Source organism: Ursus americanus, chromosome 6 (genome assembly GCF_024610735.1).
Source record: "Ursus americanus isolate L20-20 chromosome 6, mUrsAme1.1.p, whole genome shotgun sequence".
Taxonomy (NCBI): domain Eukaryota; kingdom Metazoa; phylum Chordata; class Mammalia; order Carnivora; family Ursidae; genus Ursus; species Ursus americanus.
The window spans coordinates 42,877,435-42,895,241 of NC_142132.1; positions in this window are offsets into that span (position 1 = coordinate 42,877,435).

Sequence of the window (17,807 nt, forward strand, 5' to 3'; positions counted from 1 at the left end):
CCCTAAAAAGTCCAAACAAACAAAAGAATTTGTAAACTAGATGGATGAACCCTAGGCTATCCTGGAAGACAGAGAAGAGAAGATTTACATCACAGATCCCACAACAAAAAGCTTCAAAGCCCCGGGCACATTTCTGTTCTCCCAAGTTTTGGACTTCCTTAACCTTGGGCCCGCATGCTTGCCCACCCATGCCACCCCAGCCTCCCGTTTCCAGACTTCAGGCTCTTGTTTCTTCCTCAAATCCTATCCTTGTCTTCTGCATAGCAGTCCAGCAACTGCCTTTTTTTAAGACAATTTTTTAAGAGCAGTTTTAGGTTCATGGCTAAACTGAGGGGAAGGTAAAGAGATTTGCTATATATCCTCTGTCCCCAACACATGCACAGCCTTCCTCATTATTAACATTTTCCACCTGATTGGTACAGTTGCTACAATCTATGAACTTACATTAACACATCATAATCGCCCAAAGTCCATAGTTTAATTAGGAGTCACTCTTGGTGTTGTACATTCTATGGGTTTAGACAAATATCTAATGACATGTATCCATACCATTACAGTATCATACAAAGTGCTTTCACTGCCTTAAAAATCCTCTATGTTCTACCTATTCATCCCTCCCTCCCCCCTCCCAAGCCCTGGCAACCACTGATATTTTTACTCCATAGCTTTGTCTTTCCCAGAATGTCATATAATTGGACTCATACTGTTTGTGGCCTTTTCAGGTTGGTTTCTTGCACTTAGTAATATGCATTTAAGTTCCTCCATGTCTTTTTAGGCTCGATAGCTCTTTTTTTTCTTTTCTTTTTCCTTTTCTTTTCTTTTTTTTTTTTTTTTAACACTGAATGACATTTCATTGTCTGGATATACCACAATTTATCTATTCATTCACCTAACGAAAGACATCTTGGCTGCTGCCACATTTTAGCAATTAGGGACAAAGCTGCTATAAACATCAGCATGCAGGTTTTTGTGTGGACATAAGTTTTCAACTCCTTTGGGCAAGTATCAAGGACTATAATTGCTGGATTAAATGGTAAGAGTATGTTTAGTTTGGGGGAGGCTTGGTGACACAGGTGGCTAAGCCCCCGACTCCTGGTTTTGGCTCTGGTGGTGATCTCAGGGTCGTGGGATTTAGCTCTGCGTGGGGCTCTGTGCTCAGCCTGAGTCTGCTTGGGACACTCTCTCACTCTCCCTCTGCACCTCCCTACTGTGCGCTCTCTTTCTCCCTCTCTCTCTCAAAATAGATAAATCTTTTTTTTTAAAAGGATGTTTAGTTTTATAAAAAACTGCCAAACTGTCTTCCAAAATGGTTGTGCCATTTTGCATTCCCATCCGCAATGTATGAGAGTTCCCGTTGCTAAACATACTCACCAGCATTTGGTGTTGTGAGTGTTCTGGATTGTGGCCATTGTAAAAGGTGTATAGTGGTATCTCATTGTTCTTTTAATTTGCATTTCCTGATGATGTAGGATGTGTTTTCATATGCTTATTTGCCCCCTTCATATCTTCTTTGTCAGGCAACCAGTGGGTTAGTTTTCATTTTTTATTTTGGGTGTTTTTTTTTTTTTTATGTAACTTGACCATGTTCTTGGGGAGTTGTCTCCAACTCCAGACACACAGGATGTCTTCTTTTCTCATTATAACCAAAGACCATTTCTTGCCCTTCTGAATCTGTGTGTTCACCTAAGACCCACATCTGAACGGCATCGTCTTTATCTCTACTAATCATGACCCAAGGCCCTAGGAGACGATCATTATTTCTGACAAATTGATAAGGTTATTTGTAACATAATCTTGCACAATAACAAGAACAGTTACCATACATTGGGCACCAGCCATGTGAGAAGCACTCTGCTAATCACTTACAGTCCAAACTGTCTTGTAATCTGTACAAAAGCTGCAGGATGTAGCATTGTAGTGAAGGAGCTGAGGCCATACTGCTAATAAGAGGCATAGCCCATTGTTCTGAGAACACTGTTTCTGGAAAAATAAGTATTGAAGGTTCATGCCCCTCCTAGCCTTTCAGCGGTCCAGAAGCACCCTGTTCACCCCTCAAAGAGATCAGGAAACATTTCTCCCTGTCCTGGCATGTCCTGACATTCATAGGGACAGGTCTCTTGGCTCTGGAAGGCAACCTTTGCTACTTCAAAGCTCCTAGTTTCTATGCAATGAAACAAGTTTCTTACTGTTATTTTTTAAGCCAGTTTTTTTTTAATTATAGACCAGAGGTACTATGTGTTCCATGAACAATCATCTTACTGACATGTTATTCTGAGGCTTGACTTCATTCACCGTGACTCATGCTGGTTATGAAATATACAAGCAAACAGAGTCCTAATGAAGTGAGGCTGGGGAAAGATTAAATTGGAATCTGAACTAATGCCAGCTAAGAGACCCTACCTCCACTTTATTATTATTATTATGTTTAATAAACAATCACTCAAGCTCCACGGAAAGGGAAACAATCAGAGGCACGGCAGGGGAGCCATAAAAGAAATGCTTTAAACCCTGAATAAAAACATGTTTGTTCAAACCCAGAGCTGGTCTTTTTTTTTTATTCAAAATGAATGCAGCGAATTGCTGAACACCTTGGAGGTACTGAGAGGCATAAAAGTGGAGCTAGAGTTTGCAGAGAGGAGACAGGGGCCCACCTCTTCTCCTCCTCCCAGCAGAGTCCTGGCTATGGAAGGGAAGACATTCGGGCTTCAAGGAGGAAGTTGGAGCATAGGTCCAACAGGATTACCACCTGACGAACTGAACTGATAGCTCTTCTCTGTCTCCCAAATACTTGGAAATACTCTGATCCCCCATGAGTAAAATGAGCATAATCCACCCAGAACTAAAGAGATTAGCTACATGCAGGAGCACCTGAAAGAATGGATGTCACCCCAACTGAAGAAGGCAGACATGGGCCTGGACCTCAAAGCAAAGCATAGTGGAAGGGGAAGCCATTACTGTCAAATTATTAATATATCTGAGAAAAATTGTGTACATGGAAAGAAGTTTGTCTTCGTGAAACTTAGATAAGGAGAAATCATGAACAACGATGTATTAACGTTCCTCAATACTGCCTGGTAGAGTACATCGAGTACATGAGTCATCTTTGGTCACTGGAGAGATCGCTCTCTGCTATGTGTAAGTGACATTGAGGCAGACCTAACCAGACATGATGCGTGCTATGACTTTACACTTTTCCAGCCACATCTTGGAGGTGACTGTACTAACCAGGGTCCCACCAACAGAGCACAGCACACTCCAATCAAGCCAATTGAAGGGGTGTGGGTAGAGTAAGGAAATCACAACTGACTAATAACACTGCCCCCTGGCATTGAAAGGGCAAAGGAAGGGGGGCATTCACAAGAACCAAGAGGGAAAGAAAAGTATGGACGCACATCCTGGGAAAAACCGGGATCACTGTGGGACATAGCCAGTCCCAGGCAACCTTTAGGGAAGGAGCCAAAGAAATAACACCCTGATCACACCCTTCTCCCTCTGATCACTCAATGTGCTCCTCATCGTACTACCCCAACCAGAAGCCAGTGGGAAAGAGAGCACTTTGATACAATTCCTATGGATCATCTTCCCTGGGCAGAGAAGACTGGAGAGAGAATTTAGAGGGACAAAGGGAAAGTGTCTAGTCTAGTACCACAGCAGAGCAATCTAACACATGCTGTAAAGTTCACATGAGGCTACATTTAAATTCTGGCCCTGCCATTTAGAGCTACATGACCGTAAGTCAGTTATTCCACTTTTCCTGCCTTCAGATGCTTCATCAGTGCAGTAACACTGGTATCATTTCCCTTGTGGGGTTGCTGTAGGATTAGAGGTTGCATTAGACATCCCATCTGCCCTCTCTCACATCTGCTCTGATCACTTCTTTGGCCTGGCCATTACAGAGGCAGGAAACATAACCTAAGATTAAGAACATGTTCGGGGCACCTGGGTAGCTTAGTTGGTTATGCATCCGACTCTCGATTTTGACTCAGATTGTGATCTCAGGGTCATGGGATCGAGCCCCACATTGGGCTCTGTGCTCAGTACAGAGTCTGCTTGTCCCTCTCCATCTGCTCCTCCCCTGTGTGCTCTCTCTCTAAAGGAAATAAATAAAATCTTTAAAAAAAAAAACAAAACATGTTTGTACTCAGCGCACAGTGGACACTCAATAAATGGTGGTTTTGAAGACGATAATGATGATCCCCAGTTGCTCACAGAGCTCCCAGATATCTGGAAGGGTGTGACCTAGGTGGAAGGAATATCCATCACAACACGGAGTAGTCTGGCATCTGGTCTTTGGAGAGTTTGGTTAGTCTGAGTGAGTCTCAAGACTGACTGTGGGTGGGAGCCACAGATAGAATACTATCAGGGCTCAGACAGAGCCCTAGGAGCCCCAGGAGGCCTGCCCCTCCTAGGCCTGACCCGTGCGGTTGTCCTCCATGCTCTGACATCTCTGCCAAAACGCATATTTGTGTAATTCTAGAAGAAAACACCTGGTTCTGGAGGAAATGAACCCTACTGCCCAAGGAGTCCCCCTAGCCAGCCCCATGGCTCTGGAATTCTGTTTCCTCAGCTGCCAGGATTGCGGGGTCTCGAGCTTTATCCACACAGGACCTTAGAAAGAAGAGCCAGCAATGAAAAGTCTGACCTATTCTGAGAGTAATTGATGGCTTCCCAAAAGCTTCCATCTGCTTTCCCACTGTCCACAGAATGGCGCTGTCTTTGAAAGAGCCTGGACCTGGCATCTAACCACATGAAAGGTCAGAACACAAACTTTTACTGAGGGTCCACTGTGTGCCAAGCACTGGGCAATGTGCTTTATGTGATTTATTTCACTTGGTCCCTACAACGACCTGACTTACCCTGGGGTCAGTAGCACTGCCCCCATTTTACAGAGAAGCCAGGGAGGCTCAACGGAGTTATGTAATTTGCACAAATAACTACGTGGCAGATATGACATTCAAATCCAGCTCCATCTAACTCGAAGAGCAATAATCTTTCTCCTGTTTGGAGTAAGAACAGCGATGCAAATAACCAGTTATGTTTCATTCTCATAATAAAGGATGCTATGAAAAGGGTAGGAAAGCAAAAATAACTAACTAAGGTATGCTCCATTTCTCTAACTTAGGTGTGTCCAATACTCTTCTTATTTGCACTTCTAGGAGGAAAGGCAGACAGAGGAGTCCAAACAGCAAGGAGGGTGCAAGAAAGGGGCTCCCAGGCTTTTATGTCATAGTCAGTGTAGACCTGGAGAAGTCAGCTCCCAGGTCTCCCTCTACCTGTGGAGTGCTGTGGGAACCCAAATGTCAGAGGGGGAAGGACACCTGCACTGTCTGAATGCAGCCCCATACCCTGGTTTCCAGGAGGCAAAGGTTGGCAAAATGCATTAATGACAGGAACCCTTTGAACGCCTTTCTGTTTATTACTGAGAGGCTCCGTGTGACACTATGAAAGGATTGCAATTGCTTTCGTTCACTGGAGATGCATGCCGTAGCCCACGTTTCTCCACTCTCATTTCCGTTCATAAATCACAGCAAGTACTGTGATTTGGAAACCATGCACAGCACAAGCTGAATGTTTATGTGCCATCTCTTTGTTCATAAAACCTTCACTAATTACTAATGAGGCCAATAAATTTGCACAGCAACTCTTACAAAAAAAAAATATATATATATATATATATTTTCCCATTCACAACTTCCAAGAAGAGTCTGATCTAGCTAGCGTGTTCACCAACAGCCGGCAGCTCTCCAGACCCCCCTCCCCAGCTCTGCGAGCTATGTAGATGGGGAAGCCACCCCAAGGTGTTTTCTTGGTGTTCCAGAACCAGCTCTAGTCATAATTCCTTTAGGTTTCACCGCTGTGGGCTTTGGGCCCCACCCACGTGACACCAACAACTGAACTTTTAAAGAAAGGCATTCTGTAGGAGTCCAGGTGATTTCTGATGTGTCTAAGAAGTGGAAAATAAGCTTTAATTATGTTGGTTTTCCAAAAACAATGAAGCACAAGTTTCCATTGGCATTTCTGAAAATAGCTCCCTTTAACAGTATAACCTTCTTTCTTTTTTTGAGAGAGAGTGTATGTGTACACACAAGTAAGGGGGGAGGGGCAGAGAGGTTGGGGGAGTGAGAAAGAAACTTAAGCAGGCTCCATGCTCAGCACAGAGCTCAGAGATCATGACCAGAGCCAAAATCAAGAGTCAGGTGCTTAACCGACTGAGTCACCCAGGCACCCCTAACTATATAAACTTCTGATTTTATAATTCAGAGTAATTTTAACACCACATTATTTTCATGATAAAGGTTTTGTGATTCATTTTAGTATCTAAAAGGGCTAATGACAACATCTCTGCCACCCTCCACTCTTCCTTTCAGACAAACTAAGATCTCCTTTCCTATAGGCCCCTCTACAAAGGCATGACCCAATGATTATTGAGGCTACGGGCTTAGCTAGACCATGAGCTTGGCATCATACTGTCTCAGAATCTCCTTCTGAATCGTAGTTCATACTTCAGCATCATAGCTTTGCCTCATGTTCAGGCTACCACAAAAAAAGAGTGATAAAGACCTGTTAGTATATTCAGTAAAGAATTTGATGAAGACACGGCCAATCCACCATTCAGTATCTCCTACATAGAAAATGAAGTTGATGACTATATTTTTGTTTTTAGCTTGGGCACTAGGAATCTTAGAAATGAATATTCAACTCATCGGTAGTAAATATTTAAGATTCTCCAGTCTCTACTTCTGGATTCCGAAACACACACCCCACCACGGCTGCCCAGCAATTGTGCCCTTGTGTCCTGATTTACATTTTTCTGGTCCTGGGATTTATTTCCTTATATCATGCCAACTTTATTTTACATATTTTTGAAAGCTAACTCTTATGTTTTGTGGCATCAAATAAATAAATATTGTCTAACGGGTATTTATATTGTTTTCCCTTTGTAACAAGAGCTGATTGAATTAGTTTCCCACTAACTTCTGTGTTCATTTCAACACTTCAAATAACTTAACATCAAGCACTTAGAATTAGACTCTGCTTTATGTTGGAAAACAAAAACACGCCTGAGTAGGTTAAGAAACTTATTGAAGAAAATCAATAAACCTAGAGATTGTTCCATTCTTAAGGTTCCATTTAAAGCTCCAATTTCACCGCGGGGAGTGAGGGAGTGTCAGGGAGTTGAGGTGTTCTGATTCACAGCAAAGGAGTCTCTCTGTTTGATGTATTTCTTTTTCTGTGCCACTGTCAGTTTTAGAGGATTACATAAACTTTGGGAAAGAATGACAGATGCCTGTCATTTTGAGACAGTTTTTGCAAGCTCAGCCTTTCTGATTTTAGTTTTCTTACACATGATTGGCAGGTGAAAGTGGAGTTCTACCAACTAATATACTCTAGGAATAATCCAACTCTCCAATTACGTCCCGTGACTGATGGGCTTATGCCTGCTGCAATACAGAAGACGCCACAGCACATTTCTTGACCGGCAGCCTCGGGGTCCCGGCGACAACACCCTGACTAACAGGCTGTGGGAGCTTCAGGAGCACGTGGCCAATGAAGACACATGCCAAGCAACAGCAGTTTTGAGAAACAGTCCTCATAGAAAGCAGAATATGTGCATCTTTGGGTCTGGCACTCGAAGGAGGGACAGGATGGGTAACAGATTAGGCATCTCCATTTTAAAGGAAATAAGTGTGATTCAACAAGATCCTCAAGTCTTCAAGCGTGAGAATATAAAGTAGAAAGGTAGGCTAGCCAAAGAAGAATCTGGAGACAAAAAGAAAAAATCTAAAGTACTTAGCCCTGAACAACTGGAAAGACATACCATGTTCTCAGATAGAAGAAATCAGTATCACAGAAATCTTTCTTAAATTAATTAACAAATTGGAGGGATTAGCAACAAGAACAACAAAAAAGCATCAGATTGTTTTCTGGAGCCATGCTCAGCAATGATAACCTATATTTGGAAGAACAAGCACGCAAGAACAGCCAGAAAAATCCTGAAAAGGAAGAGTGGGGGCTGGCAGAGATGTTGTGGTTAGCCCTTTCAGATACTAAAATTAATTATAGAAACTTTTATCATTAAAACAGTGTGGTGTTGATGCATAAATAAACATCAGCCAAAGAACAACAGAAAATCCAGATACAGATCCAATTTTATACGGAAATTTAGTGTACAAAAAAGTCAGTATTGCTAATCAGTAAGGAAAAAAAAGACTAATAAGTGTTATTGACATAATTAAATAATGACATAAATAAGGTTGGAGCTGGTCCCCATATCATGTTCAAATATGTATTCCAAACGGATCAGGTATTTAAGTGTAAATAAAATAAAGTAAAATCTTACAAGTACTAAAAAAGGGGGGGTGGGAGTGAATGCCTCCCTAATCTGGGAGTAGGGGAAACTTTCCTACCTACGACTTAAAATCCAAACGCAATCAGGAAAAGGATTTATATGCTTGGTATTACAATAAAAACAAACTTCAGGCAAAAATAACTATATGAAATGTCAAAAGCTGAATGGAAAATTGAGAGAAAGATTTGTAATTTATATCACCAAGGGTTTATATCCATACTATAAAAAGAGAAAAAGACCAGGAAAAATCTCATAGAAAAATGGCAAGAGACTCAAAGAGCCAGTTCAGAGAATAGAAATGTCCCTTAACCATAGGAAAAGATGCTCAACCTCACCATTAGTAAGAGACATGAAAATCAAAACTACACATATAAAATTTTTCAGACTGACAGAATTCCAAAAAGTTTGATAACATACTCTTGGAAAGTGTATGAGGAAATAGGCATTTTTATCAATTGTTGGTGGGAATACTTAATGAAAAAGCCTAGGTGGAGGGTAATTTGGCAGTATCTAGTAAAATTTCATGCACTTTTAACCTTTCATTTGGCAATCCAACTTCTAGGTATCTATCTGGATGGTACAATGGCAAAAGAAAAGGAAAAAAAGACAATTTTATAAGTTAGCTGCAGAGATATTCGATCAACAAAAGCCTGGAAATTACCCAAATCTCTATTTACAGGAGAGAGACTGAATAGATTATGGTACCTCTACACAGTGGAGTACCAAGCAGCCCCCAATACTGCTATAAGATGATCTCCAGGATATATTATTGTAAAAAAGGCAATGCGGACAAAACATTTCTAGCACGTGATTATTCAACTAAGAAGAGGATGGGATACAGACACAGAACTATTTGCTTTTATTTTTTAAATGGAAGGATAAACAAACAAACAAAAATGTAATGGTTATTTGTAAGACTGAATGTAGAAACAGAAGGGCAGAGGTGAAAGAGAGAAAGTGTACTTTTCAGATCTACAGCTCTGACTGTGGAATTCTGTAAATTTTTACATGAATATGAAACACAATTAAATTTTTTAAAAATTTTAAAAATAAGAAGATGAATGAAGCAAAGGGACCCAGCTCTACGGTGGCATACCACTATCGTGGGATAACACAAAGAAAGTACTTTTGGTGATTTTAAAACAAAGTAATTTGAATAGACGCAAAATAAACACAGTTGTGTAAAATCCTGTGGTCCTGAATTTGGATGGAAGTGTCAATATGAGCCCAAGATGATCTCAACTTTAAAATAATTCCCAGCTTTATTTATATATATAAAAAGCCTAGAATAAAGATTAATCTAGCAGTAATGAACACCCTTTGTGCCCAGATTGTGGTCTCAAAATACCACTTCCCACTGAAAGGAAACAGGACTCCTTGAGGCCAAGACTAGAGCAATAAATGTGTAAGATGTACTGAACATCTCTTCATACCTGAAACTAAGGAATATCTTAAAATCCATTGAGAGCTCACCTTGAAGAATTTCCCACCGGCCAATATAGCATAATTTGAGCATCAAGAGGATATCAATGCAATGGATTGAAACACTTCAAATTTTTTTTTTTAGATTTTATTTATTCATTTGACAGAGAGAAAGAGAAAGAGAGAGCACAAGCAGGGGGGATCAGCAGAGGGATAGGGAGAAGCAGGCTTTCCACTGAGCAGGGAGCCCAATGTGGGACTCAGTCCCAGGACCCCAGGATCATGACCTGAGCAAAAGGCAGACACTTAAACGACTGAGCCACCCAGGCACCCCCACTTCAAATATTCTTCAGTCCATTCATTCAAAGTCACGCTAAAGGAAAAAATCCCTTCATTGGTCAATTTTGGAGGATGCTAGGTGACTGAGTCACTATTTTGAAAACTGTAAATGAAGAAAAATAATCTCTCACTTACTTAACCTTTCCTATACAAAAAATATCTCTGGGTAAGAAAACAGTTGATGAGGGGAAGTTTCCCCTTAAAGAAATGTTCCAGCCAGTAAATGAAGAAGGAATGATGTAATTATAAAAGCACGATTTGGGGCACTTCAGTGGCTCAGTCGGTTAAGTATCTGACTCTTGATTTTGGCCCAGGTTCATGATCCCAGGGTTGTGAGATTAAGCCCTGCCTCAGGCTCCACGCTCGGCAGGGAGTCTGCTGGAGATTCTCTCTCCCTCAGCCCCTCCTTGTGCTCACAGCCCCCCCAGTAAATAAATCAATCTTTTTTTAAAAAAGCACTATTTTACAAACCCTAATGAAATGATAGATGTAGGCAATGATCATCAATAGCTATTAACATCATAAAAAAAGAGTCGACTCCTATTAATGGCAATTCACAGAAATACACATTACCTCCTTTGAATCAGTCTTGCCAAAAAGTCAAAACTAAGTCTGATCAAACCTCTAGATCGAACTACAAATTTACAGGAAATACAGGGAACAGAGGACCATGTAATCAGCAAAATCCAGTTTGTTTTGTGGAATACATGATAGAATTTCTTTAACAAACTGCATGAGGAAACAGAAGGAAGGGAGTGCCTATGGACTAAAACAGGGATCAGCAAACTGTCGTCTAGAGGCCAAATCTGGCTACCCCACTGTTTTCGTAAAAAAAAATTTTTAGAACATAGCCATGTCCATTCATTTATGAATTGTGTATGGCTGTTCTTTGTGCTATAATATGTATGATTCTGGAGTTGAGTAGTTGTGACAGATCACAAGGCCCCTGAAGATAAATAATTACCATCTGGCCTTTTACAAAAAAAGTCTGCCAATTCTCTGTTTTATTTTTTTAAAGATTTTATTTATTTACTTACCTGTTTGTTTACATATTTATTTATTTATCTATTTATTTAGTGAGCAGGAGTATGGGGAGGGGCAGAGGTAGAGAGAGAATCTCAAGCAGACTCCCTGCTGAGCGCAGAGCCCAACATGGGGTTCGATCTCAGGACCCCAAGACCATGACCTGAGCCAAAATCAAGAGTTGGACACTTAACTGACTGAGCCACCCAGGCACCCCTGCCAATTCTCTAATTAAAAACTTTTAAATGACATATCAAATAATTATAATACATGGGCCATATTTTGATCATGAGTCAAACAAAGAGTTTGAAAAATAATAGGGATCAGAAAATGATAGTTAAAGGACATTGAGAGAGTCTGACTAGTAGGAAAGGTAAAGGAGTACTACACACTTGCATTAAGAGATCTGGGATTGTGTAGTCATATAGCACAATTGCTGCCAAGAAGAGATACATCCAAAAAAAAAAAAAATCCCAGTAAATTTGCTAAGGAGATACACTGAGTCACCTTAGTGGGAGCAATGTCAGAGGAACCATAGAAGGAGAACCCAAAACATATCCAAAAGAAATGAAATCACCGTCTTGAAGCAATACCTGTACCCCCATGTCATTTCAGCATCATTTCCAATAATCCCACCAATGGGGGAACGGATTAAAAAAATACATGTCTACACACACACACACACACACACAGGAACATTACTTAGCCATAAAAAGGGGGAAATCCTGCCACATGTGACAATGTAGTTGAAACCTGAGGGCTTTATGCTACAGAAAAAGACAAATATTGTATGATCTCACTTATGTGTAGAATTTATAAAATCTGAACTCATAAACACAGAGAACAGATTCGTGGTTATGGGGGTGATAGGTAGGTGAAATGGGTGAAGCTGGTCAAAAGCCACAAACTTCCAGTTATAGAATAAATAAATTCTAGGGGTGTAATATACAGCATGGTGACTAGAGCCAACAACACTCTATTTGCCAATTTGAAAGTTGCTAAGAGAGTAGATCTCAAAAGTTCTCATTTCGAGAAAAGAAATATAACTATGTGAGGTGATAGATGTTAACTAACATTACTGTGGAATCATTTTGCAATATACGTGCCTACGAACTCATGCTTTACATTTCAAGCTTATACAAGGTCACATGTCAATTACATCTCAGTAAAGCTGGGGAGGAAAAATAGAGGCCCAGAACCCATGAGCACAACTTTCTCAAGTACTCTCCTGAAGGGAAGAAATGCAGACTGCTCCTGTCGGAGTTACAGCAGCTGAGAAAGGAGAGGGAGGATCTGGCAATTGGAGAAAGGAGCCAGCTTTGGAATGCTGAGAGAGACCTGCAGGAAGCTGACTGTGGGGACAACAGGCCCGGAAGCAGGAGCAGAATGCTGTCTATTTCATGTGGTGCCAAAGCCTTCCAATTAAAACTCTAACCAAAACAAAAAACACAAAAAAACCTTAGGATTGTAGTCTTTGCAACCACTTGGGGTATCAAAAACTGGCCTCATCAAAGTATCTGAAGTGGACAGAGACAGCCAACACTTAGCAGAGAAACTTGCACATATAGCACGTTGATGACTTTGAATTAGAAGCCCAAGAAAGTAAGAACTTCTGCTGACCTCAGAGAATAAACGTTCTATTTGTCACCATTTGGGCAAAGACCTCATACCATGAGGGAGCCCTCAGTTAAACCTGTGGACTTCAAAATCACACAGAGGGGCCATCTTAACTTCAAGCTCCTTTTCTCAGGGGGCTTCTGGTCTCCTTTTTTATAAAGAGCCCTGTGTGTGCAGACCAGCAAGATCCCAGAACACCCTCTGCCCTACAAAGCTGAAATAGAAAGCAATTTGCAACCGAATGGCTCTACTTTGATGATTTGGGATCCCCCTTAACATTGCCTTTGATGGGTTTCTTTCTGTCAGTAGCTACAATATCACTTTCTCTAATTAACTCTGATGTTTCCTTTGAGCTTTTCTTCCTGAGAAGGAAAATCATGTTTAATTCAGAAGAGCTATCATTACCTTGATGAATGGAAAACAGCTCTAAGCCACAGGCTTAAAGACAAGCAATAAAATCAAAATGATTACATCCCCCTGGTATGGCCCTATTCAAGTCCTTCCTACAGGTAGTTCCCTGGATCAGGGGCAGGGGGCTTGGGGTAGGAGGCATGAGGAGTAAGAGAAAGGTTAAGGAAGGCAGCAGCTTCTAGACCAAGGTTTGGCCTGAGCTACAGCGCCCAGCTAATAAAACAATTAGACAACCTGAAATACACTGCCTATGGAGCACACTCAAGCCATACGTCTGCACACAAGCTTTTAACCTCACTAGTTCTTACCCACCCTCTCCCCGCCCATGGATTGTTTTGAGAACATATTGATAAATGACCTAGTTTTCAAAAGGCACTTGGCACCTTGTAAGAGCACAATTAACATTACTTCATTTCTTCCCAAACAAGACCTGTTGAACCTCCCTTACCATACCCATGATATGCCAACTCATTCAAGTGTTATACCCAACTCAAACCAAATTCATACCTTACTTATGAATATTCCCAATTTTGATTATACATGGAGGGGTTGGAGGAATGGATAATCTCAAAAGCAGATCACAAAGAATCATCTGCATTTGGTTTTAAAAACCAAGACTTGGGATGTACTGTATGGTGACTAACATAACATAATAAAAAAATTTTATAAAAATAAATAAATGCAAAAAAAATTAAATAAATAAAAAATAATAAAAAAATAAAAAATAAAAACCAGATGGGGAAAAGGTTTTCTTGCCCAGAGTTCCTTCACTCATCTCTTAGGCAAGAATTATAGTCTATTGGAATAATCTGAACATGCTGACAGCCTAGTAGACCAAGCTTTCACTGGAGTAGCCACAGATGACCTAGGGAGTGTTTAACCAACACACTATTGAATTAGAAATTTCTTTGCCTTGGTGTGTTACAGTTCAAGGTCCGTGTGTCAGAATCAAATGTTGTTCTTTCATTGACCAGGCCAAAAATATCATAGGAGTTTTGACAGCACTGGAGTTATGAGGACATTCTTCAGATCAGATTCCTGCCAGCATTTCCCTGGGCCTGGGCCAGGCCTGAATCCAATCTGCATGAAGGGTTTGATACATACATCCTTTGGGAAGATAGCATCCTTGCTCTACAGAATGAATAGGTCATCAGAAATGTATAATGATATGGAGGTTTAAAGATAAGCCTTTTCTCTTTAACATTCCTTCCCCATGATCAAGTTTTCCATTTGAACCCAAACTAGTACTTCGTGGAATGGCCCCCTGTGGCACAATCCTTGCATCTCTCTATTCCTCAAATTAGAAATGACTGTTCACTCTCCTGCACTGGGAGACGGCCACACATCCGTTCCACAGACCCCCCTGACCCCAGAACCCGTGGTTTAGGGAAACCATGCACCACCATTTTGCTACTAGCCCCATGGCCACCCCGCCACTGCTGGCTCTGAAATCCTCCGTTCGAATGTGATCTTACCAGCTCAGGATAAAATTAGACCATCTCCTCTCCATTTCTACATCCTTTATCCCATTTTGCTGCTTAAGATCAAATCAGTGCTTAAGCAGCCCCTTCAAATTGCTAACCTGTAATGAGCTGCGATCAGCCTCACATTCTTTCCCAGGAAGGGCGACAAGCGAGCTCTCTCACACTCTGTACTTGAAAAGCCGCCTGTTGTCAACATTTAACACTATAAAAATGTTTATTTAATGTTCTCAATTTGATTAACATTCAACTTCATTTAGCATATTATGTGAGAGGGGCTCCACAAGGCACCATTTTTCTGTTTTTTTTAAACACCTTGAGATAAGTAATAGTCTTATGACACAAGTAAGAAAATCAAGATCAATTGTAGTCAGCTTTCAGCCAGATCACTCTCCAGCTTATTCCTCAGTCATGGAAGCATGAACCCAAGTCTCTCAAATAGGCAAGGCACAAAACTGCATGTCACTGCTTCACCAGAGAATTCCAAGAGTTCCACTGACGGCACCGAGGCGATCTCCCTCAATTCATAGTTCCCCGGTGGCTCGCAATGCTTCTTATCGGTAGCCAGCTGGTTTGGGTCCACATCAGATACCCCTCCAGGACCTTTATCCCATGACTTTTCCATTTTTTAATTATCAATTTTGCTTCATCTTTTAGTTGGATGGAGTGAGTCCTCAAGAGTACTTTATGAAATTATATGTATGTAGGAATTTTTTTAAATCTTTCATATCTAAAAATGTCTTTCTGCTATGTTCCCTCTTGACAGAGAACTTGGTTTGGCTTGAAATTCTTGGGTAAAAAAAAAAATGTTTCTTCCTTCAATCTTTGCAGAAATTGCTCCATAATTTGGTTTTCATTGTTGTAAAAGAGAATCATGGTAGGGGTGCCTGCGTGGCTCAGCTGGTTAAGCATCTGCCTTTAGCTCAGGTCATGATCCCAGGGTCCTAGGATCGAGCCCCACATCAGGCTCCCTCCTCAGTGAGGAGTCTGCTTCTCCCTTCTGTCCGCCTCTCTCCCTCCCTCAAATAAATAAATAAAATCTTAAAAAAAAAAAAAAAAGGATCATGGAGCCTAAGCCTTGTTTCTTTGTGGGAACCTACTGTAACTTCTTGTCCAGATACTAATTTTTTTTCCTTTAAAAATGTGCCTATATATATTTTCTTCCATAGAGTGTCTATTTATGGGTGTTTTTTTTTTCACTGACTTCTTTCAAGAACTCAATATTCCTTTTACATATAATTTTTTGTTGTTTTCTTCTGTGCTTCAGGAAACTTTCTGTTATGCCTTTGATTATCACTTCTCTTTTGCTCCTTTAAAAAATTAATCACCTAGGTGACTACTCTTCATTTTCCGACCTCTCTACATAGGGTTGGTTGTTTTCTGTTTTGTTTTGTATGTCTTTTTTTTTTTTCTTTTAAGATTTTATTTATTTATTTGACAGAGAGAGAGACAGGCAGTAAGAAAGAGAACACAAGAAGGGGGAGTGGGAGAGGAAGAAGCAGGCTCCCAGCAGAGGAGCTTGATGCGGGGCTCGATCCCAGAGCGCCGGGATCACGCCCTGAGCTGAAGGCAGCCACTTAACGACTGAGCCACCCAGGCGCCCCCATAGGGTTGTTTTATACCAACAGGCAAACTATGTGTGGACAGCCTTTGACCTGTTTTCTGCTTGTTTAAGAGATGGTAAGTCTGTCTCCCTGAACTACAACTCAGGGGCCAGACTGATGGATACAGCCTTTGTTCAACTTTAGTTCTCATTAGCCAAGAGCCTCTTGTCTATTATAGGTTTGTTATACTACATAGATTTCTTCTATTTTTCAGATAATCTAAACAAATTGCAGGGCTCTTCACCTTCCAGGAGGCAAAGTGTTACTGTGGATGTCCCCATCGCCACTTTCTACATAATTATCTTCCAGAATTTGCTTTCACTGAGTAGCTAAGGAACAGAGGTCATTATCTGTCACAGACGGGTTTTGTTTGGCCTTCCCAGTGCTTTAAAAAATGATGATATTGTTGAGGTATGACTACTACCCAGGTGCTCTGCAGATTTGGTGCAATCCCTAAAAAATGCCCACAGTGTTTATTGCAGAAATAGAAGACTCCATCTTAAAATTCATACAGCATCTCAAGAGACTCCAAATAGCCAAACAATCTTGAAAAAGAATGAAGTTGGAATCCTTTCACTTTCTGATCTCAAAACTTACAATCAAGCTACAGTGATCAAAACAGTGTGATATTGGCATAAAGACAGACGTATAAACTGATGAAATAGGATAGAGAACCTAGAAATAAGCCTATACACACACACACACACACACACACGCACACACACACACATATATGTAATAGTCTAATTACATATTATATACATTATATACATTATATATATAATTTTGCTTAGTATAACATATAGTATAAATTTTGCTTAATATAGCTATATATAGTATATATTATAAATATAACATATATAAGACTGTATATATATACAATATATATACACACACACTATATATATAGTCAAGTGATTTTTAACAAGAGTGCCAAGACCATTTAATGGGAAAAGGACGACAGTCTTTTCAACAAATAGTGATGGGAAAACTGGATATTCACATGCAAAGGAATGAAGCTGGACACTTACATTATACCATATGTCAACTCAAAATCTAAGACCTAAGCATAAGAGTCAAAACTATGAAACTTTTTAAAGAAAATATAGAAAGAAAGCTTCATGGCATTGGATTTGGAAATAATTTCTCGCATATGACACCAAAAGCACAAGGGATAAAAGTAAAAGTAGGTTAACTGGACTTCATCAAAATTAAAAATTATTGTGCATCAAAGAACACTATCAACAGTTTGAAAAGGCAACCCATGGAGCAGGAGAAAATATTTGCAATCCTACATGTGATAAGGATATCCAGAATACGTCAAGAGGTCCTACTACTCAACAACTAAAGACTAACAACTCAGTTAAAAAAATAAAGGAAGGAATAGCCTTTGACCAAAGACATAAAGATGGTGAATAAGCACATGAGAGGTCAATACCACTAATCATTAGGGAAATGCAAATCAAACCACAGTTATATAACACTTCACACCCCTCCCTAGGATGACTGTTGTCAAAAAACAAAAACAAAAAACAGAACATAACAAATGTCAATGAGGAT